Consider the following 25050-nt stretch of genomic DNA (forward strand, 5'->3'; position numbering starts at 1 on the left):
TCCCTTAGAACAGGTGCCACCCCAGGAGAGGTTTCTCCCACCACAGGAATGGTATCCTAAATGGCAGAGTGGTTAGGGGATACTGTGATACCTTTTTTACCTGTTGCTGGAGAGGGATCCTGAGTTTTCAGGCCTTCTCACCTTTGCTTTTTCATTTCAGTAGAAATGAGAGGGAACAATTCCTCTGGGATGCCCAGCATGGCTGCATGGGCATAAAACCCTACATCAGCCCAACCTGAGGCCTCTAGGTCATTACCTAAGAGACAGTCTACAGGTAAGCTAGGTGACACTACCACCTGCTTAGGGCCAGTATCTCCACCCCAACTAAACTGAATTATAGCTAAGGGAAGAAACTTAGTGGAGTTATGGACATCAAGAATCTTGTAATGTTGTCCAATGATGTGTTGTTCAGGAGGCACTAGGTTTTCAGTCACCAAAGTGATACTGGCACCTGTGTCTCTGTAGGCCAAGGCCTCAACACCATTTATTGAAACTGTCTGCCTGTACTTATCCATTGTAAGGGGACAAGCAGCCAGTGTGGCAAGGCCAATGCCACTAGGTGTGACAGAAACTGTCTTGGGACTGACTACCCCAGTTTCTATGATGGACCCACAAGTGAACCCAACTACACCCTTAGTTTGACTGTTGCCAGCAGTCCCACCACTAGTACCACTACTGCTAGGGGCACTAGAGCTTGATGTACTAGTGGTGGTAGGCTCAGAGGGTTTACCTGGACAGGACTTATCCCCTGGCCTATGGCCTCTGTTTTTACACACAAAGCACCAAGGCTTTTTAATGTGTGTGGGTTGAGAAGAAGAGGAAGAATTTGTTTTATCCCCACCCCCTGAAGAGTGTTTAAGATTTGAAGTGGGATCTTTGGTTTTACCCTTATCCCCATGCTTATCTTGAGATTTCTCACCATCTTTCTTCTTGCCATCCTTGTCACCCCCTGTATGAACTTTTCTGTTCACTCTTGTTCTGACCCGTTTGTCTGCCTTCTTTCCCAATCCTTGGGGAGAGGTCAGATCAGAGTCTACCAGGTACTGGTGCAACAAATCAGACACACAATTATTAAGTATATGCTCTCTCAGGATTAAGTTATACAGGCTGTCATAGCCAGAAACCTTACTGCCATGTAACCACCCCTCCAAGGCCTTCACTGAATGGTCAACAAAGTCTACCCAGTCTTGTGAAGACTCCTTTTTGGTTTCTCTGAACTTGACCCTGTACTGTTCAGTGGTTAAGCCATAACCATCTAGGAGTGCATTCTTAAGAACTGTAAAATTATTGGCATCACTTTCCTTTACAGTAAGGAGCCTATCCCTACCCTTTCCACTGAAAGATAGCCATAGGATAGCAGCCCACTGCCTTTGAGGGACCTCCTGTACAACACAGGCCCCCTCAAGTGCAGCAAACCACTTGTTAATGTCATCCCCCTCCTTGTAAGGGGGAACTATCTTGTGCAGATTCCTAGAATCATGCTCTTTTACAGGATGACTATTTTGAATACTGCTGCTGCCACCATGGGGTCCTAACCCCAACCTCTGTCTTTCTTTTTCTAAGTCTAAAGATTCCCTGTCTAGAGCCAGCTGTTGCTGTTTAAGCCTCAGCCTGGACTCTTCCACTCTCAATCTATTGAGTTCCCTTTCTAACATTCTGTCTTCAGGGAGGGTGGGTTGGGCATGCTTTGACACAGAAGAATGGTGTGAATGAACAGTGGGAGACCTGTCTCTAACAGATGGCACTCTAACACCCTGGCCTACAGAAGTCACACTCCTACTGTGATGAGAAGTCACATTAGTACCAGCTATGCTAGGTGGCCTGCTAAGGGGCAGGTTGGGAAGGTATCCTTCTAACCCTTTTCCTAGGGGTGCCCCAGAATCAGAGTGGGAACCATCAGCTAATTTTTCACCAGAAGTGCCAACTAAGGTCTTATCTTGTTCAATGAGCATATTAACTAACAGTTGTCTTGAGGGATTCTTCCCTACCCCTAAACCTCTATCTATGCAGAGATTCCTTGCTTCTTTCCAGCTAAGGTTGTCATAAGTTATGCTGGCCAGATCAAGAGTTTGGCCTGTACCAGACATGATAGACAAGAGTTTAAGGGACAGAAAAAGAAAAAAAGTTTCAGAACTTTTTAAAGAACAGAGAAAAACTTTTAAAACTTTTTAAGAACTTTTTGAAAGTTTTAGAGGTACTTTTCAGCACTTAGAAAAAGAGTAAGAGAAGAAAAGCAAAACATTTTGGTTAGGTGTACATACACTGAACTTGTTTTGTATATTTTTCTCTTATGAAAAGTACAATATGACAAAGTGGTAAGTAGTTGCAAGGACTTATCCCACCGCTGCCACCAATGCAGGAGGCTGGCCTGGCTTGTAGTGGGTACCAAGAGGTACTTACACCTTGCACCAGGTCCAGGTATCCCTTATTAGTGTAGAGGGGTGTCTAGCAGCTTAGGCTGAAGAAAAGGTAGCTTAGCAGAGCAGTTTAGGCTGAACTAGGAGACGTGTGAAGCTCCTACTATACCACTGGTGTCACATGCACAATATCATAAGAAAACACAATACACAGATATACTAAAAATAAAGGTACTTTATTTTTATGACAATATGCCAAAAGTATCTCAGTGAGTACCCTCAGTATGAGGATAGCAAATATACACAAGATATATGTACACAATACCAAAATATGCAGTAATAGCAATAGAAAACAGTGCAAACAATGTATAGTCACAATAGAATGCAATGGGAGCACATAGGGATAGGGGCAACACAAACCATATACTCTTGAAATGGAATGCGAACCACGAATGGACCCCAAACCTATGTGACCTTGTAGAGGGTCGCTGGGACTGTAAGAAAACAGTGAGGGTTAGAAAAATAGCCCACCCCAAGACCCTGAAAAGTGGGTGCAAAATGCACCTAAGTTCCCCAGAGAGCACAGAAGTCGTGATAGGGGAATTCTGCAAGAAAGACCAACACCAGCAATGCAACAAAGATGGATTTCCTGACGAGAGTACCTGTGGAACAAGGGGACCAAGTCCAAGAGTCACGATCAAGTCGGGAGTGGGCAGATGCCCAGGAAATGCCAGCTGTGGGTGCAAAGAAGCTGCCACTGGATGGTAGAAGCTGTGGATTCTGCAAGAACGACAAGGGCTAGAAACTTCCCCTTTGGAAGATGGATGTCCCATGTCATGAAGAGTCGTGCAGAGGTGTTTCTGTGCAGAAAGACCGCAAATAAGCCTTGCTAGCTGCAAATCGTATGGTAAAGGTTTTTGGATGCTGCTGTGGCCCAGGAGGGACCAGGATATCACCAATTGCGTGAGGAGACAGAGGGGGCATCCAGCAAGAAAAAGAGCCCACTCAGAAGCAAGCAGCACCCACAGAAGTGCCAGAACAGGCACTACGAAGTGGAGTGAACTGGAGCTCACGCGAAGTCACAAAGAAGGGTCCCACGACGCCGGAGGACAACTCAGGAGGTCGTGCACCGCAGGCTAGAGTGCCGGGGACCCAGGCTTGGCTGTGCACAAAGTAAATCCTGGAAGAGTGCACAGGAGCCGGAGCAGCTGCAAAACATGCGGTTCCCAGCAATGCAGTCTAGCGTGGGGAGGCAAGGACTTACCTCCACCAAACTTGGACTGAAGAGTCACTGGACTGTGGGAGTCACTTGGACAGAGTTGCTGAGTTCAAGGGACCTCGCTCGCCGTGCTGAGAGGAGTCCCAGAGGACCAGTGATGCAGTTCTTTGGTGCCTGCGGTTGCAGGGAGAAGATTCCGTCGACCCACAGGAGATTTCTTCGGAGCTTCTATTGCAGAGAGGAGGCAGACTACCCCCACAGCATGCATCACAAGGAAAACAGTCGAGAAGGCGGCAGAATCAGCGTTACAAGGTCGCAGTAGTCGTCTTTGCTACTTTGTTGCAGTTTTGCAGGCTTCCAGCGCAGTCAGCAGTCAATTCCTTGGCAGAAGGTGAAGAGAGAGATGCAGAGGAACTCTGATGAGCTCTTGCATTCGTTATCTAAAGAATTCCCCAAAGCAGAGACCCTAAATAGCCAGAAAAGGAGGTTTGGCTACTTAGGAGAGAGGATAGGCTAGCAACACCTGGAGAAGCCTATCAGAAGGAGTCTCTGATGTCACCTGCTGGCCCTGGCCACTCAGAGCAGTCCAGTGTGCCAGCAGCACCTCTGTTTCCAAGATGGCAGAGGTCTGGAGCACACTGGAGGAGCTCTGGGCACCTCCCAGGGGAGGTGCAGGTCAGGGGAGTGGTCACTCCCCTTTCCTTTGTCCAGTTTCGCGCCAGAGCAGGGCTGGGGGATCCTGAACCGGTGTAGACTGGCTTATGCAGAAATGGGCACCATCTGTGCCCATGAAAGCATTTCCAGAGGCTGGGGGAGGCTACTCCTCCCCTACCTTAACACCTTTTTCCAAAGGGAGAGGGTGTAACACCCTCTCTCTGAGGAAGTCCTTTGTTCTGCCTTCCTGGGCCAAGCCTGGCTGGACCCCAGGAGGGCAGAAACCATTCTGAGGGGTTGGCAGCAGCTGCAGTGAAACCCCGGGAAAGGCAGTTTGGCAGTACCCGGGTCTGTGCTAGAGACCCGTGGGATCATGGGATTGTCTCACCAATGCCAGGATGGCATTGGGGGGGCAATTCCATGATCTTAGACATGTTACATGGCCATGTTCGGAGTTACCATGGTGAAGCTACACGTAGGTAGTGATCTATGTGTAGTGCACGCGTGTAATGGTGTCCCTGCACTCACAAAGTCCGGGGAATTTGCCCTGAACAATGTGGGGGCACCTTGGCTAGTGCCAGGGTGCCCACACACTAAGTAACTTAGCACCCAACCTTTACCAGGTAAAGGTTAGACATATAGGTGACTTTTAAGTTACTTAAGTGCAGTGGTAGATGGCTGTGAAATTACTGGACGTTATTTCACTCAGGCTGCAATGGCAAGCCTGTGTAAGAATTGTCAGAGCTCCCTATGGGTGGCAAAAGAAATGCTGCAGCCCATAGGGATTTCCTGGAACCCCAATATCCTGGGTACCTCAGTACCATATACTAGGGAATTATAAGGGTGTTCCAGTATGCCAATCTGAATTGGTGAAATTGGTCACTAGCCTGTTAGTGACAATTTGTAAAGAGAGAGCATAACCACTGAGGTTCTGGTTAGCAGAGCCTCAGTGAGACAGTTAGGCATCACACAGGGAACACACACATATAGGTCACAAACTTATGAGCACTGGGGTCCTGGCTAGCAGGGTCCCAGTGACACATAACAAACATACTGAAAACTTAGGGTCTTCACTATGAGCACTGGGCCCTGGCTAGCAGGATCCCAGTGAGACAGTGAAAACAACCTGACATACACTCACAAACAGGCCAAAAGTGGGGGTAAGAAGGCTAGAAAGAGGCTACTTTCTCACACTCACCGTCGGTGGATTTGGCCTCCCGGCCCATATGGGATGCAGCTCCTTCCAACACCGGTGCCTCTGCTCCTCCGCTAGATGATGCTAATGCACACAAGGACAGGGTGACAAAACAAGAAGGGGGGATACATTTGGTTAATGCCAGCAACAACACTACCATTGGCGTACACAACACACAGGTATCAGCCGTATGCACTAGGCCATGCACTACCAGTTACAAAGCTAGTCACCAGCCCATGGGGTACATTGCCCAACGCCATTGGCTGCACACCTGAAAACAACAGGACCCTGCCCAGTAGTAGAAGCCCACTAACACTATTGGGGTTGGAGTGCTTCAGAGCCTGCCCAACAAGGGACCTACCCTGCCAGTTCACCCTGGCACAAGGGGCACCCACAGCCCACATCCCCCACCCAGGTGCAACCTTAACGCACTCAAAGTCATGATTCAGAATCTGTACACACCCCCTTGTGGCTGCTGTGATGCCTTCAAGCGCCCATCCAACTCCAGATAGGCCACCACCAGGATACGAAACATCAGGGGGGTCAGGGTACAACGGGCACCCCTTCCTCATTGGGAGGCCAGCCCCAGCTGGGCCTCCAGCGTCTTCCTTGCCCAGCGGTGCAGGTCCTCCCACTGTTTGTGGCAGTGGGTGCTCCGCCTGTCAAAGACCCCCAGGGTCTGCACCTCCTTGGCGATGGCATGCCAAATACCCTTTTTCTGATGGGCGCTGACCTGAAGGAAAATATGCATAGACAAAAGGGATTAGTCATACCGTCTGGACTGTTACACTCATGGCCCAAAATATCCCTCCCATCCCCTTACCCACATACATTGAGGACCAGACATACAGCACTCTTTCCAAGACCCCTCAGCCCCCCTCACACAAGGCTTACACACACAGCAATCCATAAATTCATGGCCCATGCATCATGCTCACAGTGTACTTACCTGTTTGTCTGGAGGACATTTTGATTTTGCACTATTGTTTATCTGAAAACGCATTTGTGTGTCCATTTCAAAATCAAGGATACATTTTGTGCTAAAGAAGTGCAAAATTGTATGATACTTGAACAAAAACCACTCACAATAGGGTTTTTACTACAATCAATTGAACGACTTAACATAGTAGCCTAATCTTAGGCTTTTTGAGTAAGAAATATAGGGGCATATTTAAGAGCCCCTAGCGTCATCTTAGCGCCACCATAGCGTCATTTGTTTTAGTCTAAGGCGGTGCTAAAGTGGCTTTTTCCACACGCCACATTTAGAAAGTGGCGCAAAGCATGCATTGCGCCACTTTGTAAATCCTTGTGCCACATTATGCCCATGCCAGGCATAATGTATGCAAGGGCATTCCAACGTTAGGAGGCCTACAAATGGGCGCAGTAAAATTTAACAGATTTCACTTCGCCATTTTTTGCATAACTCTTAACGCCTCAGAGCAGGCATTAACATGATGCTCCCATAGAAACCTATGGGCCTCCTTGCACATTTGCGACGCTGGTGTAGCAAAGCATCACAATAGCTTCACTTTTGATACTATTGTGTTAACAACTGCCAGGGTGCACCGTATTATAAATATGGCACAACCATGGGGTAGTTAGGTGCTGTGAGGGGGGTGCAGAAGAAGTGGCACATCAGCTCTGATGTGCCTCTTTTTCTTAAATATGGGCCATAACATTTAGTGGTGGAAATGAAGTGAGATTAAGCCATGTAATCAAAATTTATTTTGGCAAGTCCTATATAGAATTTGCTTGATAAGGCAGCGGGCATAGAGATCCACATGATTAATGATCTAAAGCAGATAGCTTATTGCAATAGGATTACATCTTTGAAGCTGATAGAAAAGCTCAGAGTTTCTTTGAGAAGCTCTCAACTACTTGAAGGAAACTTGAGGATAGCAAAATAAATTAGAAATGGTTGGGCTTGGGAAGAGAATCGGGGTGGACAAAGACATGTGAATACAATGGTGGTAGTTTAGAATGTTATTAAGTAAGGATCTATGTGGACTATGGATATTGTATATCAAGCAGGGCTTGGCCCAAACACATTTCCCAATTTTCTAGAATGCTACCATGTTTTGAAGGATGGGCCATTAATTATTGGCTTCCCACAGTTGAATTTAGTATTCACTATTGTGATTGAAAAGAGTGCATACCTGCCTTCTTTTGAAAACTGAAAATGTATAAACTTCTCTAAACTTGGTAAAAATTCCAGCTGAGATTTATATAGAAGCCACAATATATGAGGCAGCAATTAAAGTTGCTGTGCAGTGTTGACTGAAAGGGGAGAGCAGAACAGAACCTGTGCTTTTCTGATCTCTCCTTGTGTTTGCACACTTTGTCTGGCATGCACTAACACAGCACTTTGTGCAAGGGTGTTGGTGCTGTAGAAAGCATGAGTTTTTTGGTAGGGGGGGCCCTTCCAGTACAAAACTATGCCTTAAGGCGTTTTCCACTTTGTATGTGTGCCATACACACGCAAAGTGGAAATACAAGGAGAAACAAACATTCTACGCCTGACTTGATGAGCCCCAGGACTTTGGCTCAAATCATGTCTACAATTCTTTGTAGATAGGGATTTAAATTTACATCAAAAGCCTTGTGTGGTTATATGGGAACGCACATGAACTACCCCTGGAATAACCCCTTCATTCAAAGTAATGCAGGGAAATGTATGGAGTACTTTTGTGCTACCCTTGAGTTACAATCCACTGCACATTTCAATTTGTATTGGATTGTATATTCCACCATAACGCTTTGCGGGGTTTGCATTGCCATCTTTTGCAAAGTGTTTGTAAATCCAAGCCCATGATAGCTAAAGGCAGACTATACAATTCTTATGAAAGTGCATGCTACATGTTTAGCAAGTAGGATCTACAATTTGGTTACCCTGTAAGAGATGGGCCTCAGTCTTGGGAGGTTGTCAGCCATTAAATATCAATTATTTTTGGGAGCAATCATTGATTCCAAAGCTGCTAATGGGCCATTAGCTGTTTGGTTTTTGGTACCAAGAAGGTGTTCAACCTGGTAAACTTGGTTTATCAGACACAGGGTCTACAAGATACAAACTTTCCTCAGCAGTTCACCAGGTTTCCCAGCGATTTCTATGGGTTTCCAGCGTAGACGTGCTACTGAGTGGTGGCTCAGATGGAACAAAACTGTTGACAGAGAGACATCTGTGCCCTCTAGCTCCTCTTGTGTTTTCTGTTTTATTGACCCCTATCAAGATATGTTAAAGGAGTGATCAAGTTAAACCTATATCTACTATTGTCTTGGCACTAGAATTGTTACTGTACACAGATGATGTGTTTTCATACCTGAAAAAAATCTTTTGATTGCTGTGTTTACAAAAATTGAGAAATGTACGAGAAATATATCAAACAAAGGATTGTGGGCTTCATTATGAGTGTGGCAGTTGGACCACCAGATTGCCATGTTGGTAGTCCTGAAAAGACCTTTATGTTGGCAGTCTTCCAGAGCGCCCGATTATGAGTTATACAGGTTGGATGGCTGACTGCCAACCAATCAAGGGCAGACGGCAAGCAGCGTGGAGGCCTGGAAATAGGCAGAGAGGCCTCAAGCACTGTCAGCACCGCAACCAACCACTGACCTTATTACAAGAACACAGTTGTCATGGCGAACGTCAAGGCGGTCAGCCAATGACGGTCCAAACCACGAAGGTCAGTGGTCAGCAAAGTCATACACAACAGCACATTGGATGAATTTGGAAACTAGGTCTAAATTATAACTACCTACCGGCGACCACAAATATGTTATATATATATATATGTAGAGATGGGTAGATAGATAGATAGATAGATAGATAGATAGATAGATAGATAGATAGATAGATAGATAGATAGATAGATAGATTTCTATAAAAAAAAACATTTTTTGTCTTGCTAATAACTTTTGTGCCCCTACACAAATCTTCCCAAAATGTTCCACAAAACTTTCATAATCACATCAGCTGCTCTTTGGAAAGTTTTGCGCTGATCCATCGGTGGGGGGGGGGGGGGAGAAGAGAAAAAGGGGGGTCCCAGAGAGCATTTTCCCCATTCTGTTTTCCATAGGGATTTTGAACAGCGATAGAGCCAAAACTAATGGACAGTATTACACTAATTTTGGCAAAAAGGAAGCTCTTGGTCCAGAAAGAGCCCTTTTTGTTATTTGGTGTAAATCTGTTAAGTAGTTTTAGAGAAATTAAAGGAAATCCAAATTTGTATATAGGGACCTGAAGGACTCACGACCCTGCCCGATCTGTTGTCAGCCATGTTGGGACTCAGAATAAGCTGAGTCCCAGACAAAAATGTTACAAAAAGGAAAAGGGGCCAGGGTACAGACACCCTGACCCATTAGCTCTGGTAGTGGGATCCCAGAGGGGCCTCCAGGGCTAAAAAGCCTTTGTTTTCTTAAATGTTGCCGCAATTTGTGGTGGACCCGTGAATCTGACAAAAATGTTTTAAAAAATGAAGGCTGGCCTCCTGTGCTTCCGTTATTTCAAGCCCTTGGGTGGGCCAAGTCCGGGGACAATGTAGATTTATAGTGGGAGGGCTGCCTGGCATCTTTGACAGCTGAAGCCAAATCGCAGCAAACACTCCGCTTTCTGACAGCGGCACCTATCAAACAGTTCTCACGTTCAAAAAGAAGAGTTTTCATTTCTGTTCACAGATGAAAGCTTTGCATTAGTAACCAAGGAGCTGCTACTTAAAGCAGCTCCATGATTGCAGGAGCAATGGGACTGAGGGGGAAGGCTTGATAACCTGTAAAGTGCATGGAATAAAGTAGTAAGAAGAATAGTCAGGGACTGCGGGCAGGCCTGAGGCTCCCGAGATAGCCCGTAATGGGCATAATATAAAATAAATTAAAAATATATTCAGGGACTGCGGGGAGGCCTTGAGGCTCCCCTCATGGTCCCAATAGCCCATAAAGGGCTAAAAAATATGAAAAAAATATTAGCTCAACATTGAAGGTTGCAGACCTTTAAACTGGGTGTTGAGGGTTCGAATCCAGGTATGTCCCTGGTCGTTTCCCTACTTTATTTTATTCATTATAAAAAAAATTCTAATGTTTCAGGCTCATACTGAAAGGTGATCTTACTGTTTTTAAATAAGAAATACAATTTTCTTTTCAAATTGTGCAGAAATATCTCATTTTAAGTATGTCATACATCAAACCCTAAAAACTCTCCATCTCTCCCTCTCTCACTCTATTTCTTTCTATTTCTCTCTCTTTCAATCTCTTTTTCCCACTCACACACCCACTCAGACACTTACGCACCCACTCACAGACCCACTGAGACACTCCTCCACCCACTCACAGACCCACACAGATTCTCACACATCCACTCACAGACCCACTGACTCCCTAATGCACCCACACACAGACTCACGCACACACTGATGCACCCACTAAAACAGTGATGTATGCACTCTCAAGCCTAGACATACACTCCCACAGCAACTCTCACCCCCAGATAACCCCTCTCTCACCTATTCTCACACCCAGAGAGACTGTGGTCTACTCTCACCGCGCATGGACAAAGGGCTGTGTACAAGGTGGAGTTGGGTGGTTAGGGGGGTGGGCCGCATGATCTGGCAACCTCTGCTGCACACAGGTGAAGGCCGTGCACGGTGCAAGGTTGGGTGCTTATAGGGGGGTTGGCCTCAGTGCCTGGTCAAAGGCCAGGGCCTGTGGCCAACCGAAGCTGTGCACAGCCAAAGGGCATGCATTGCAGTGGTTGGATTAACCTGTAGTAATGAAAATTACTATATGTACCAAAAAACATAGAAATTCACTAAATAAACCACAAGTTTCAGGAACATTATAGTTAGGAAATAGAATATAAAAAAACATAGACATTCACTTAAAAAAACAAACGTTACAGGGACTTTATAGTAAGGCTCACTTTTGAAACGAACAAAACCATAGAAGTTTAACAGTTATATTTAGAGTTTTCTCAAGTAATTATAACTCGTGCCCTTAGGTAACGATAACTCCCTCCCTCTCCATACAGTGCTAATTACCCCTCAAAGTACAGCACTCATGACATCTTTGATAACATCATTGATAATATTAATGTAATATTTGCAGTAACATTTTTGACAAAAAACTGTGCATGGGGAGGGTGCAAATTTTTGTTACCTTAGGGCATGAGTCATAGTTACTTGAAGTAACTATAACTAAAACTGGTGATTTTCTATGGTTTTGTACATTTAAAAAGTGATCCAAATATAAAATCCCTGTAACTTTGGTTTTTTAAGTGGATATATATATATTTATATGTATGTGTGTGTTTTTAAAGGTACAGTTCACTTCCTAAAACTTAAAATACAGAATCTGTGTATATTCTTCAATGGCCTTCTTTCTATTCCTTGACATGTTCTGGTGCTGAATACAGGAGGCACCACATAGAGGGCTATACAGGAACTTTTTACTAATAATTAAAAGTAACATTAGTGCGAAATTTTATGTCCAACAGGTTTCAGCTTCTCAGCCTTCAATGGACTATACAGTGCCTATTGTGTGTAATGTTGCTTAAAGTGCTTGTGCCAATGTCCCTTCACCATTTCTCTTAAAAAAAACAAGACTGCTTGCTTGAATATTCATGAGGAAAGATCCCAGTGACATGATTTTTCTATAGGTAAATCGAGAGTCCAAACATTTTTGGTGGGAGACAAATCATCATATCCCCTCTCTCTCTGTCTGTCTAAATGTGTATATGGCGGTTGCCACTAGGTAGTTATAGATACCACCTAGTTTCTATAGAAAAAGCATTTTATTGTTTTGCTAATAACTTTGGTGTCACTTAATGAATCTTCACAAACTTTTCAAAATAACTTTCACACTCACATCGGCTGCTGTCTGGAAAGTTTTAGGGTGTTCCATCCGGGGTTGTGGGTGATAAAAAGGAAAAGGGGCATCCCAAAACATGTTTTCCCCATCCACTTTTCCATAGGGATTATGAACAGCAATAGTGCTAAAACTACTGGATGGAATTACATCAAATTTGGCAGAAAGGTAGCTCTTGGTCCAGAAAAAGCTGTTCTTGTTATTTGGTGTGAATCCATTCAGTAGTTTCTGAGAAATCTAAGGAAAACCAAATTTGTATATATAGGGACGCGAAGGATTCAGGACCCCTCCCGATCTCGTGCTGAGGTCTGATTGCCTGAAGACACTTCAACAAAGAAGCCCCAGGAACCACCAAATCTCTGTGATGGGGTCACAAATACACAGTAAACATTTTTTTTAAAAGACAATAGCGGGCTACCATGCTTATTTTCAACTAAGCCCCTAGGTGGGTCAGGTCCCGGGGGCACTTTTTTCTTTTTATTAGGAGACCCCTTCTGAACCCCCACAGCCCCAGGGACCACCACCTACCTGGGGTGAATTGTAAGCTAAGAGCGGGGACCTGAGAGGCTCCCTGGCATCTCGGGGACCACAACCCCTGAGACTTTATGAATTTTGAGCGGGGCCACATGGCCCACATGCCCCAGAGACCAACACCACCTGGTGCAAAAATGTTTTTCAAATGTGGGGAAGGCCTGATGGCTAAAATCAAAAGTTACAGGGACGTTATAGTTAGGTTCAGATTTTAGGTGCACAAAACCATAGAAATGTATCCGTCACAGTTAGAGTTATTTCAAGTAACTATAATTAGTGCCCCAAGGTAACTATATCTTGCCCCCTCGACATGCACTGCTAATTACCCTAGATATTACATCACTCATGACATCTTCTATTACATAATTGATAACATCACAGTGACATTTGCAGTAACATTATTGATGAGAAAACTGCACATCGCAAGGGTGGGTGTTATAGTTACCATAGGGCACGAGTTATAGTTACTTGAAATAACTCTAACTATATTATTCACAGAGAACCATAGAAAATCAGAAGTGATGATTACCAGCAGTAACTATAACTTACTCCCCCGTAATGCACTGCTTATGACCTCACATATTACATCCTTCATGACATGGTCAGTAACATCACGGATAACATCTCAAATGACATTATTGATGACATCATCTACCTAAAGACTCTCATACCCCACTCACATGCCCATACAAGCCTCTCATGCACCCACTCACACCCTCACACAACTACTCACATACCCATTGACACACCTATACAATGACTCATATAACCAGTCACACAACCATTCACTTTGCCATGCAATTACTCACACTCCAACTTATAGACCCATAATGCCATTCAGAGAGCTACACAGCCACTGACAAAGCTAATACAATTGTCACTTATTATCGTATACAGCCACTGCCTGATCCACTCACATACCCATACACCCACCCATGTAATACAGCCACACAGATACCAAGGCATACAGCCACCCAGACAATGAGTCACTCATCTATATAACTACTTGCACACCAAATCACTCACCCATACAACAAATAACACAATCAGTCGCCTCACCCACACAGTTGCTCACACATTGACTTACTTAGTCGTATAGATACTAAATAAATATACTCATTCTCCTATGCTCCTGCACTGATACAAATACACACTCACCCATACATGCACTGACACACTCACTTATGCATACAGTCACTGACATACCCACTAACACGCCCATACAGATATTGATACAGCCTCTAATGCATTCAAAAAGCCACACACACAGCTGTTCACTCAGACATTGAAGCACTCTGTCACTCACTTACCATTACAACTACTGATAACACCACTAACTCACACATCAAACTACTCACACATCCACTTATTTACCCACACAGCCGCACAAAAATCCACTAACACAGTAAAACAGTTACTAACACAGCTAGTCCCTAACTGTACAGCCACTCACATAACCACTCACATACAAATGCAGGCACACACATATCCACTAAGATGACACACATTACAAATACTAACACTGATCAGTACCTCTGCAATAGTACTAGTTTAACTTATGTAATACCTCAGTATGTATCTTTCACTCATGGAAATGGTTTTTACACACTTACAATTGATGATGTCATTAGTGATGTCATTTGAGATTTCATCAGTGATGTCATCAGTTATGACACTGACCATGTCATGAGTGATGTAATATGTGAGCTGATAAGCAGTGCAATGTGGGGGCATGTGTTATAATTAGGACTGGTAACTATAACTGCTGAATTTCTGTGGTTTTGTGTGAGTAAATTGAGTACCTAACTATAACGTTCCTGTAACCTTTGTTTTTTTATTGAATTTCTAAGGGTTTTTTAAATTATTTCCCAACTATAGTATCCCTGTAACCTTTGTTTTTTAATGAATCTTTAAGGTTTTTGTTTCATTCTGTTCCCTAACTATAATTCCCTGTAACTTTTTTTCTGTGAATTTCGAAGGTTTTTTCCATTCTATTTCCTAACTATAACATTCTGGTAACCTTTGTTTTTTAGTGAATTTCTACGTTTTTTAAAATTCTATTTACTAACTATAACCTCTCTGTAACCTTTGTCTTTTTTGGTGAGTTTTGATTGTTTTTTAATACATCAAGGGGGTTGACCCTCTCATTTGCACAGAGTCCCTGTGCCTACATCCAACCACATGTCGTGCACAAGCTTTGAGGGAAAAGCTAGGAGAAGGCACACAAAAAAGAGTGTCTTGTGCAAGCCTGTTACTTGCCTTTCAATTGTTCGTACTGCTTTCTCTTTGCCTTCCCCATCCCCTGTTTTTTGCATGGCTGCTGCTTGCCTTTTCCTTCTCCTCACTGCTTTCACCTTTCCCTCAGCTCAGTTTTGTGCATGCCTGCTGCTTGCCTTTCCCTCGTTCTTACTGCTTTCTCTTTGCTCTCAGATCCATTTTGTGCATGCCTGCTGCTTGCTTTTCCCTTGTTCTCACTGCTTTCTCCTTGCTCTCAGCCCCATTTTGTGGGTGCCTGCTCCTTGACTTTCCCTTCTCACTGCTTTCTCCGTGCTCTCAGACCTGTTTTGTGAATGTCTGGTGCTTGTCTTTCGCTCCTCCTTCTTACTGCTTTCTCATTGCTCTCAGCCCCATTTTGTGGGTGCCTGCTCCTTGCCTTTCCCTCCTTCTCTCTGTTTTCTTCTTGCTCTCAGCCCTGTTTTGTGCTGCCAGTTTCTTGCCTTTCCCTTGGTCTCACTGATTCCACCTTGCTCTCAGCCCCATCCTGTGTGTGACTGCTGTTTGACTTTCCCACCTTATCACTGCTTTCTTCTTGCTCTTAGCCATGATTTGTGCAGCATGTTGCTTGCCTTTCTCTTGTTTTCTCTGCTTTCTTCCCCTCCTGATTTTTTGCATGCCTGTTCCTTGACTTTCCCTCCTTCTCACTATTTTCTATTTGTTCTCAGCGCACTTTACCCTTGCTCTCAGCCCCGTTGTGTGCATACATGCTGCCTGCCAGTCCCTCCTTCTTGCCGCTTTCGCTGGGTTCTCAGCCCTGTTGTGTGAATGCCCGTTGCTTGGCTGTCTCTCCTTCTTGCCACTTTCTCCAGGCTCTCAGCCCTGTTGTATGTGTGTCTACCTGTCCCTCGTTCTAGCCACTTTCACCAGGCTCCCAGTCCTGTTGGGTACATTCCTGCTGCCTGCCTGTCCCTCCTTCTCGCCACATTCTCTGGTCTCTCAGCCCAATTGTGTGTGTGCCTGCTTGTTTCTTCTTCTTGCCTCTTTCTCTGGGCTCTCAGTCCCATTGTGTGCATGCCTGCTTATCTCTTTTTCTCTCTGCTTGCTCTGGGCAGCCGACCCATTGTGTAGGTTTCTGCTGCCTGCTGTCCCTTCTTCTTGAAGCTTTCCACTTGTTTTCAGTACCGTTGTGTGCATGCCTGCTCCTTGCCTGTCCCTCCTTGTCAAAGCTTGCTCCAGGCTTTCAGCCCCATTGTGTGTTTGCATGCTCCTTACATGTCCCTTCCTCTCAATGCTTTCTTTTGGACCTTAGCCTGGCCTTTGCCTCCGTCTTGCTGCTTTCTCAAGCTTTCAGATCTGTTGTGGGCATGCCTGCTGCCTCCCTGTCCCTCTTTCTTGCTACTTTCTCTGGACTCTCAGGCCCATTGTGTGTGTGCCTGCTGCCTGCCTAACTCCCTTTTTGCAGATTTCTCCTGGCTCTCAGCCCCCTTGTGTGTATGCCCGCTGCCTGCCTGTCCTTCCTTCAGGCTTCTTTTTCTGGGCTCTCACAACCATTGTGTGCATGCCTGAGGTCTGACTGTCCATCCTTCTTGCCACTTTCTTTGGGCTCTCAACACTGTGCTGTGTGTGTCTGCTGTCTGTCTGTCCCTCCTTCTTGTCACTTTCTCTGGGCTCTATACCTCATTGTGTGCATGACTGCTGCCTGCCTGTCCTTCCTTCTCGCTACTTTCTCCTTGCTCTCAGGACTGTTGTGTGCATGTCTGCTGCCTATCCTGTCCCTTCTCCTCGCCACCTTTTCTGGGCTCTCAGCCCCATTGTTTGCGGGTCTGTGGCCTGCCTGTCCCTCCTTCTTACTGATTTCTCTTTGCTCTTAGCCCCGTTGTGTGCATGCCTGCTGCCTGCCTGTCCCTTCTTCTAGCTGCTTTCCATGGGCTCTCGCCCTCATTGTGTGCATGCCTGCTGCTGCCTGTCTATACTTTTCGCTGCTTTCTCTGGACTCTCAGCCCAGTTGTGTGTATGCCTGTTTTCTGCCTGTCCCTCCTTATCACCGCTTTCCCCAGGTTTCAGCCCTTGTTGTGTGCATGCCTGCTGCCCACCAATACCTCTTTCTCACCACTTTCTTTGACCTCTCAGCCCCAATGTGTAAATGCCTGCTGCATCCCTGCCCCTCCTTCTCACCCCTTATTCCAGACTCTCATCCCCATTGAGTACATGCATGCTGCCTGTGCCTCCCTCCCACCTTTTCTCCAGGCTCTCAGCACAACTGTGTGCATGCCTGCTGCCGGCCTGTCCCTCCTTCTCACTGCTTTTCTGGGCTTTCAGCCCTACTGGGTGTATGCTTGCCACCTGTCTGTACCTCCCTGTCACCACTTTCTCTGGGGTCTGTGCCCCGTTTTGTGCCTGGCTGCTGCTTCTCTTTCCCTTCTTCTAAGCTGCATTTTCTTGCTCTCAGCTATGTTTTGTTCATGCCTGCTTCTTGCCTGAAGCTGAATCCCCAATTGGCTGCTAACACTTCCTAGCTGGAGTGTTGGCAGCCAATCTGTTTTCTGGACCAAAAGCTACCTTTCTGTCAAAATTGGTGTAATTCCATGCAGCGGATCGGGCTGGAGTTGTGTCTAAAATCTCTGTAGAAATTAACATGGGAAATGCACTTTTTTGACCCCCCCGCTTTTTCTCAGCCCCCGCTTGACGGATCACTCTAAAACTTTCCATCCACAAAAAGCCCCAACACTTTTTGGGGAAAATTTTATAAAGATTCATCAAACGGTGCCAAAGATATACCCAAGTCAAAAATACTTTTTTCAATCGAAATTAGGTCCTGACTATAACTAGCTACTGGCGACCCACAATATGTATATGTATATATAGATATAAATACGTAAATATTTCTATGTATATAATGTATATATATATATATAGATAGATAGATAGATAGATAGATAGATAGATAGATAGATAGATAGATAGATAGATAGATAGATAGATACAACTGCATATAGATAGATAGATAGATAGATAGATAGATAGATAGATAGATAGATAGATAGATAGATAGATAGATAGATAGATAGATAGATAGATAGATAGATAGATAGATAGATAGATACTCAAAAAACCAAAGGTTACAGGGATGTTATCGTTAGGGTCTGAATTTACTCGTACAAAACCATAAAAATTCTGCAGTTTATAGTTAGAGTTCTTTTAAGTAACTAGAACTCTCTCCCTAAGGTAACTGTGGCACGCACCTGAAAGTTCATGTCCAGCTAGACTCAAACTTCCAAAGCTCAGTGTGAAGGTCTGCAACCTTCATGCTGAGCTCTGGGGATTTATTTATTTATTTTTTAGAACTTTATGGACTTTCAGGGGCCATGAGGGAGTCCCTATTTATTTTTTATGTATTTATAAATATTATTTATTAAAAAAATTACAATAATAGAAAGCCTTTTACAGGCTACCTTGCACTCCGGGGAAGCCTTAAGGCCTCCCCCGAGGTGCCATTGCTTCAGAAAGCAGGAAGCTGCTTTGACAGCAGCTCCCTGCTTGCTGAAGCATTTCCTCACTGTCCCCTGCATGCATGCAGGGGACGGAGATGAAAGGTCCACTGTTTGACAGCGGACAGTACTTGCTGTGGCTTGGTTGCAGCTAAGGTGCTCAGGCCAAGCCACAGCAAACGGCTATGTCCTGGGGCGGGCACCCTGGGACATAGCAAGAGTCAGCCCTGGGGGGTGGCTGACCCCAGGGTCATCAGAGGATCCTCAAGTGGGGCAGTGCCCTCCAATGTTTTCCTAGCCTTGGGGGCTGGTTGTCCAGGGATTGGGGTCCCTATGGCTCCGGGGACTACCACTCCTTTCTTCTTTTTTACACTTTGCCACAGAGGTGCTGGTCCTCAGGGAGCAGGGGGGATGCATATACTTTCATTAATGCCCATGGGGGTGGTGGTCCTCATATATTTAACTAGAAGCCCTGGATGGGTGGTGGTCCCCAGGGCAGTGGGGGGGGGGGTGATGAGTCCCAACATATTAAAAAATTAAAGCCCTGGGAAGGTGGTGGTCCCCGGGGCATAGAGGGCCCCCTTCATACATAGAAATGGAAGCCCTGGGGAGGTGGCAGTCCTCAGGGCAGAGGAGGGCATGGGTCCCTGAATATAGAAAAATGAAAGCTCTGGGGAGGTGGTAGTCCTCAGAGCTGTGCCACACAAAATTAATAATGCTCCCAGGGACCTGACCCACCCGGGGGCCTATAAAAAAGGAAGCCTGGGAGCCTGCACTTGTTTGTTTATTTTTTTTTGCCACAAATCTTGCACACTTGCGGCAAATAAATGTTTAAATATTTGTTTTGCTCACGGGGTCACCCTGGGACCCCCCTCCCACTAGTGCTAAATGGTCAGGGTCTCTCTACCCTGGCCCCTTTTTATTTCATTGTTAGTTTTTGTCTGGGACTCAGCTCAAACCGAGTCTCAAGATGGCTGCTAACACTTCCTGCACGGGCTCGTCTTTGTGCGTGAATACTTTGTGGCCGGAGATATACAAATTTGAATTACCCTAAATTTTTAAAAAACTACTGTAAAGATTTACACCAGTTAACAGAAAGCACAATCTGCGTACCAACAGCTAGCTTTCTGCCAAATTTGGTGTAATTCCTTTCAGCGGATCAGGTTGTAAACATATTGACAGGTCCTATGGGAATTAACCTGGGAAATGCAAAGTTTTTTTAGCCCCCTTTTTCTCGGCTCCCGTTTGACGAATCGTAACAACATTTTACAAAAAAGGTGTACCCCAGAAACTTATTGTACATGGGAAGTTTCAGGGTAATCTGTCAAGTGGGGACGAGAAAAAGGGGGTGAGTAAAAAAAGTATATTTCCAATTATAATTCCTATAGGGATTTTAGACACAACTACAGCCCAAACAGCTGGACAGAATTACATCAAATTTGGCAGAAAGGTAGCTCTTGGTTGAGAAAGAGTGCTTTTTTTTGTTGTTTTTGTTATTTGGTGTAAATCTGTTCAGTAGTTTTTAGGATATTAAAGGAAAAAGAAATATAGATTTCTTCCACAAGGAAGTGTTGGCAGCCATCTTAAAAGATAAAATAATTAAAGGGGCCAGGTTTGGGGCACCCTGACTCCTTAGCTCTGGGGTACCAACCAGGTCAAAAAAGCATTTAAAAAAATGTTTGCTGTGAATTCGCTGTGGATCTACAAAGCAACAAAAATAAAAAAACAAAAAAACAAGCCCAGGCTCCCACACTTGTTTTACTAAAGCACCTGGGTAGGCCAGGTCCCAGGAAAATAAAAAAATAAAGGAAGGGGACTCACAGGGTTCTTCCAGAGCATGTTCATGCCCCAGGGACTGCTCCCTCACCTGAGGTTAATTAACATTGTATGCGGGGGCTGTGCAGAACCCCCTGAAAACCACCACCTCCAGGGGGCTAAACAATGAATAGATGTGGGTGAGCATATGCCCCCCCCTGCATCCCCAGGGATGTCACCTCCCTGGGACTATAGAATAATTAATGTGGAGGGCACACAGCCCCCTGCAGTGCCAGAGACCAACACCACCTCCCTGAGGCTAAACAATCAATAGAGGCGGAGTGGTCTCATGGCCCCCGCAGGCCTGGGAACCGCCACATCCCCAAGGCTAAACAATCAACAGATATGGGAGGCCATATGGCTTCCTGAAGCCCCAGGGTCTACAACCTTCCTGGGACAAAATAAAGTTTAAATATGGGGGAGACCCTATGGCCTCCTACAGAGTCCCAGGGACTGCCACTTATCCGAGGCTTGTATTGTATATTATGCAGAGGGCCACATCCCTGGGACAATTTACTTAAATTAAGGGGGGGGCTGCACGACACCCTTACAGCTAAAAAATCTGCTATCTCCTTACTGTGTGTTCATGGTGAATTTCAAATAAAGATCATTACTGTTTATTATGGTGGCAAATTCCTACAGATCAGACTCTGTGACATCCCAAATGTAAAAAATGTCATTGATGTATCGAAGCCAGATATGCTTGTATATAAACTTTCAACACCAAAGCAAGCCATGAAGGATAATTCTTCCCAATTAATATTTTGAATTTTGGCCAAAAAATCCTTGGTGTCTTTTACATAAGAAGATACACCACTGACAAGAGTGGAAAGAAAATGGTTTAACATGAAATGATACGTCTCCTTGCGGAGTTCATTTTTTATGAATTTTGGGTAACAGGTACAGGGTAAGTGCCACAGGGAAATCATTCTTCAAAAATTGAAATTCATCTCATGCTAACAACACAGGAGGAGGGTAGAGGGAAGAGGCAGTGGCAGTTCAACCATGCATGCCAACAGACCCAATTCAGGCAGGCTACTTTCAATGTTTTTAAGCCCAAAAGGGCCTCATTTTATCTGTGTCTCCTTAAAATCTCCTCTTTTTCAATGTAAGTCAATGGGGAAAATTAATTATCCCAGTTTATTTCAAAATCTCATTTTTACTATCTTCAAAATGTTGGCAAGTATGGTACATTTGATCATGGAGGGCAAGAGGAATGGGGTAGAGACATGGATTCGGATAACAGACGGTAGGAGGGAGACAGGCAGGGGAACCAAACTGACCTTCTGTCAGAGTCTCCAGATCCTTGGGGTCTGTGCACGCTCCCAACATGTCCACCACAATACAGCTCCAATACTCTAATTAGAATGTCACAGAGTCTAGGAGAGTCCAAGTGGGGAAAAGGGGATTAGGAAGGGAACAGTGGGGAAGGAGACCTGTGGGAAGCAAAAGATTAAACAACACAACATCAGATTCAAAACCACATTTAGATTCATAAAAACTCTCTGTTGAATCTAGGCTTCAGTGATACTTGGAACATGAAATAACACTCTATTGAGTCCAGAGTTCTATGACACTCGGAACACGAAATAACACACTGTTGAGTCTAGAGTTCAGTGATACTTGAAACATGAAATAACACTCTGTTGAATCTAGAGTTCAGAGATACTCGGAACATGAAATAACACTCTGTTGAGTCTAGAGTTCTGTGATACTCGGAACATGAAATAACACTCTGTTGAGTCTAGAGTTCTGTGATACTCGGAACATGAAATAATACCTAAAACTAAGGAAACATGAATGGCCTAACTAGACGCTAATTAGCCCGCACTAAATCTAGGTAGCTGGAAAAGAATCAAAAATGGTTAATACAATGTTTCATATGGAATTCATGAATTGAAACATACTGTTCTAGGAATACAAGAACCTTCCAGAGCAATGTCCCAGAACAAACATGGCCTCATTACATGAGGATAAAGGCCATCCAAACATTCCTTGGAAAACAATAGGAACTGTACTAAAGACCTTACATGCACATAGAATATAACATCCAGAATTCTAGCACTTTAGATTCTTAGAATGCAAGAACATAATTTACGCACATTTCCACAAAGGTTTCTAAATGCCATGAAATGATTGTGCACAATGAATAACATGAGTTAGGCATGAGAAATGAATCGCGTGTCTTGCCAATTCGAAGGTCACCAAGGGAATACCAAGAAATGGTAGCACACATTGAATTTCATGAATTTAACAAAAGGAATGAATCGCGCGTCTTGACGATTCGTAGGCCACCATGTGAATGCCAAGAAATGGTAGCGCACACTGAATATCATGAATTAATCAGAGGAAATGAATCGCGCGTCTTGCCGATTCGAATACCACCATGTGAATGCCATGAAATGGTAACGCACAATGAATATCATGAATTAGATACAAGAAATGAATCGGGCTTCTTGCCGATTCGAAGGCCACCATGTGAATGCCAAGAAATGGTAGCTCGCACTGAATATCATGAACTAAACACAAGAAATGAATTGCGCGTCTTGCCGATTCGTAGGCCACCATGTGAATGCCAAGAAATGGTAGGGCACACTGAATATCATGAATTAAGCAGAGGAAATGAATCGCGTGTCTTGCAGATTCGTATACCACCATGTGAATGCCATGAAATGGTAACGCACAATGAATATCATGAATTAGACACAAGAAATGAATCGCGCTTCTTGCCGATTCGAAGGCCACCATGTGAATGCCAAGAAATGGTAACTCGCACTGAATATCATGAACTAAACACAAGAAATGAATCGCGCGTCTTGCCGATTCGAAAGCCACCATGTGAATGCCAAGAAATTGTAGCGTACAATGAATAACATGAATTAAGCACAGGAAATGAATTGCGCGTCTTGCCGATTTGAATACCACCATATGAATGCCAAGAAATAGTAGCGTACAATGAATAACATGAATTAAGCACAGGAAATGAATCGTGCGTCTTGCCGATTCGTATGCAACCTTGAAAATGCCATAAAATGGTTGCGCACAATGAATATCAAGATTTGTACTCAAGTAAAGAATTGCGCGTCTTGCCGATTTGAATGCAACCTTGTAAATGCCATTAAATGGTTGCGCACAATGAATATCAAGATTTGTATACGAAGAAAGAATTGCGCGTCTAGCCGATTCAAATGCCAGCATGTAAATGTCATTAAACATCAAGCGCACTTTCACTCGCACAAGAACAAAATAGATTTGTCATGCTAATTAGGCCCAAGAACTCGAAATCCTTCGAGAACGGGATCGGGGGCCCAGCCCGACCTCCGTCTTACCGTCCTGATCAACAATCACCAAGCAAAGAGAAAGGGCGAGGCCTGGAAGATCAAAGTAGGCCTCCAGAACAGGAGCTCAGGAAGTTGCTGCTGCTCTGCATCGGGACCTCTGAATAGTGAACACGTGGAGCTGGGCTGGCTCTCTTATATAGAGTCTTGGCCCAGCCCACAAACCACACCCAGGCATGCTGCAGGGAAAGCTTCTAGAAGGCCCTGGAAAGGGACCACACCCTGACATACTCTGAAAGCCTGCAGGAATACACTGCAAATGAACAGTATTTAAAAGCACCTTGAACATAAGTCTTCAGGATTAAACTCTGCAATGCAAAAGGTTAAACAACAGCATATCAGCACAATGCATAAATTATGTTATCTTGATAGTGCTGAGTTTTTGCATTCCAGTCGCCCGTAGAGCGCGCACTGCCCAGATGTTGACACCTTTACAGGGCAAGCGTCAGGAATTGCAGCAGCACAATACACTACACAGGGCAAGCTGGATGGTAGTGCAGCACAACAGACCATGCAAAGCCTGAGGGAAGGGACAGGGCCATGCAAATGGAGAGTAGACATAAAAGAAGCAAGGGCAGCAAGCTGATCATGCCATACATACAGAGGGACAGTTGCAGTATAAGGGTCTATGAAGCGCAGGAGGGAGGGGCAGGGGCACAACAACAGATCAGACAAGGCAGAAGGAAGGGGATACATCCTGCCCATGGAGAATGGAGGGCAGGAGGCAAAGGGACAGGGCGGGATGGAAACTACAAGCACAACACACTATGTAGGGCACACACACACACAGACACAGACAATGAACAATGGAGGGAAGGTGGAAGGGGGTCAGGGCAGCAAGCTGAATGTACAGGGCAGATGGGAGGGGCTGTGGCTGAACAAATGACCATGCATGGCAAGTGGGAGGGTTGGTGGTAGCACAACAGCCATGGCGGGCAAGAGGGAGGGAGCCAGAGCATGCACAAATGATAATGGAGGACACAAGGAAGGGGCAGGGGCCGGACAGAGACAGGAGAGGGCAGGGTAGGGGCTTCAAAATAGACCACACAGGGCAAGCAGGAGGAGCAGTTGCAGCTCAACAGAGCATGGAGGGCAGAAGGGAGTGATGGCAAAATGGACCATTGAGGACAGGAATGAGGGGATAGTGGCATGAAACTCAGACAGGCAGGGTTGAGGTGGCAGGAACAGGTAGCAGCCATCTGACCATGCTGAGCCAGTGACCGGGACAGTGCAGCTCAACAGAACACTCAGAGGAGCTAGGAGGGGCAGTGGCAGGACCATGGAACATGGAGGGCAAAATGGAGAGAGCAGGGGTATGCACACAGGCATCAGAGGCAGGTAGAGGAGGGGAAGAGCTGCAAGCCAAGAAAAGTGGCTAAGTAGC

The sequence above is a fragment of the Pleurodeles waltl genome, chromosome 11 (genome assembly GCF_031143425.1).
Source record: "Pleurodeles waltl isolate 20211129_DDA chromosome 11, aPleWal1.hap1.20221129, whole genome shotgun sequence".
Lineage (NCBI taxonomy): Eukaryota > Metazoa > Chordata > Amphibia > Caudata > Salamandridae > Pleurodeles > Pleurodeles waltl.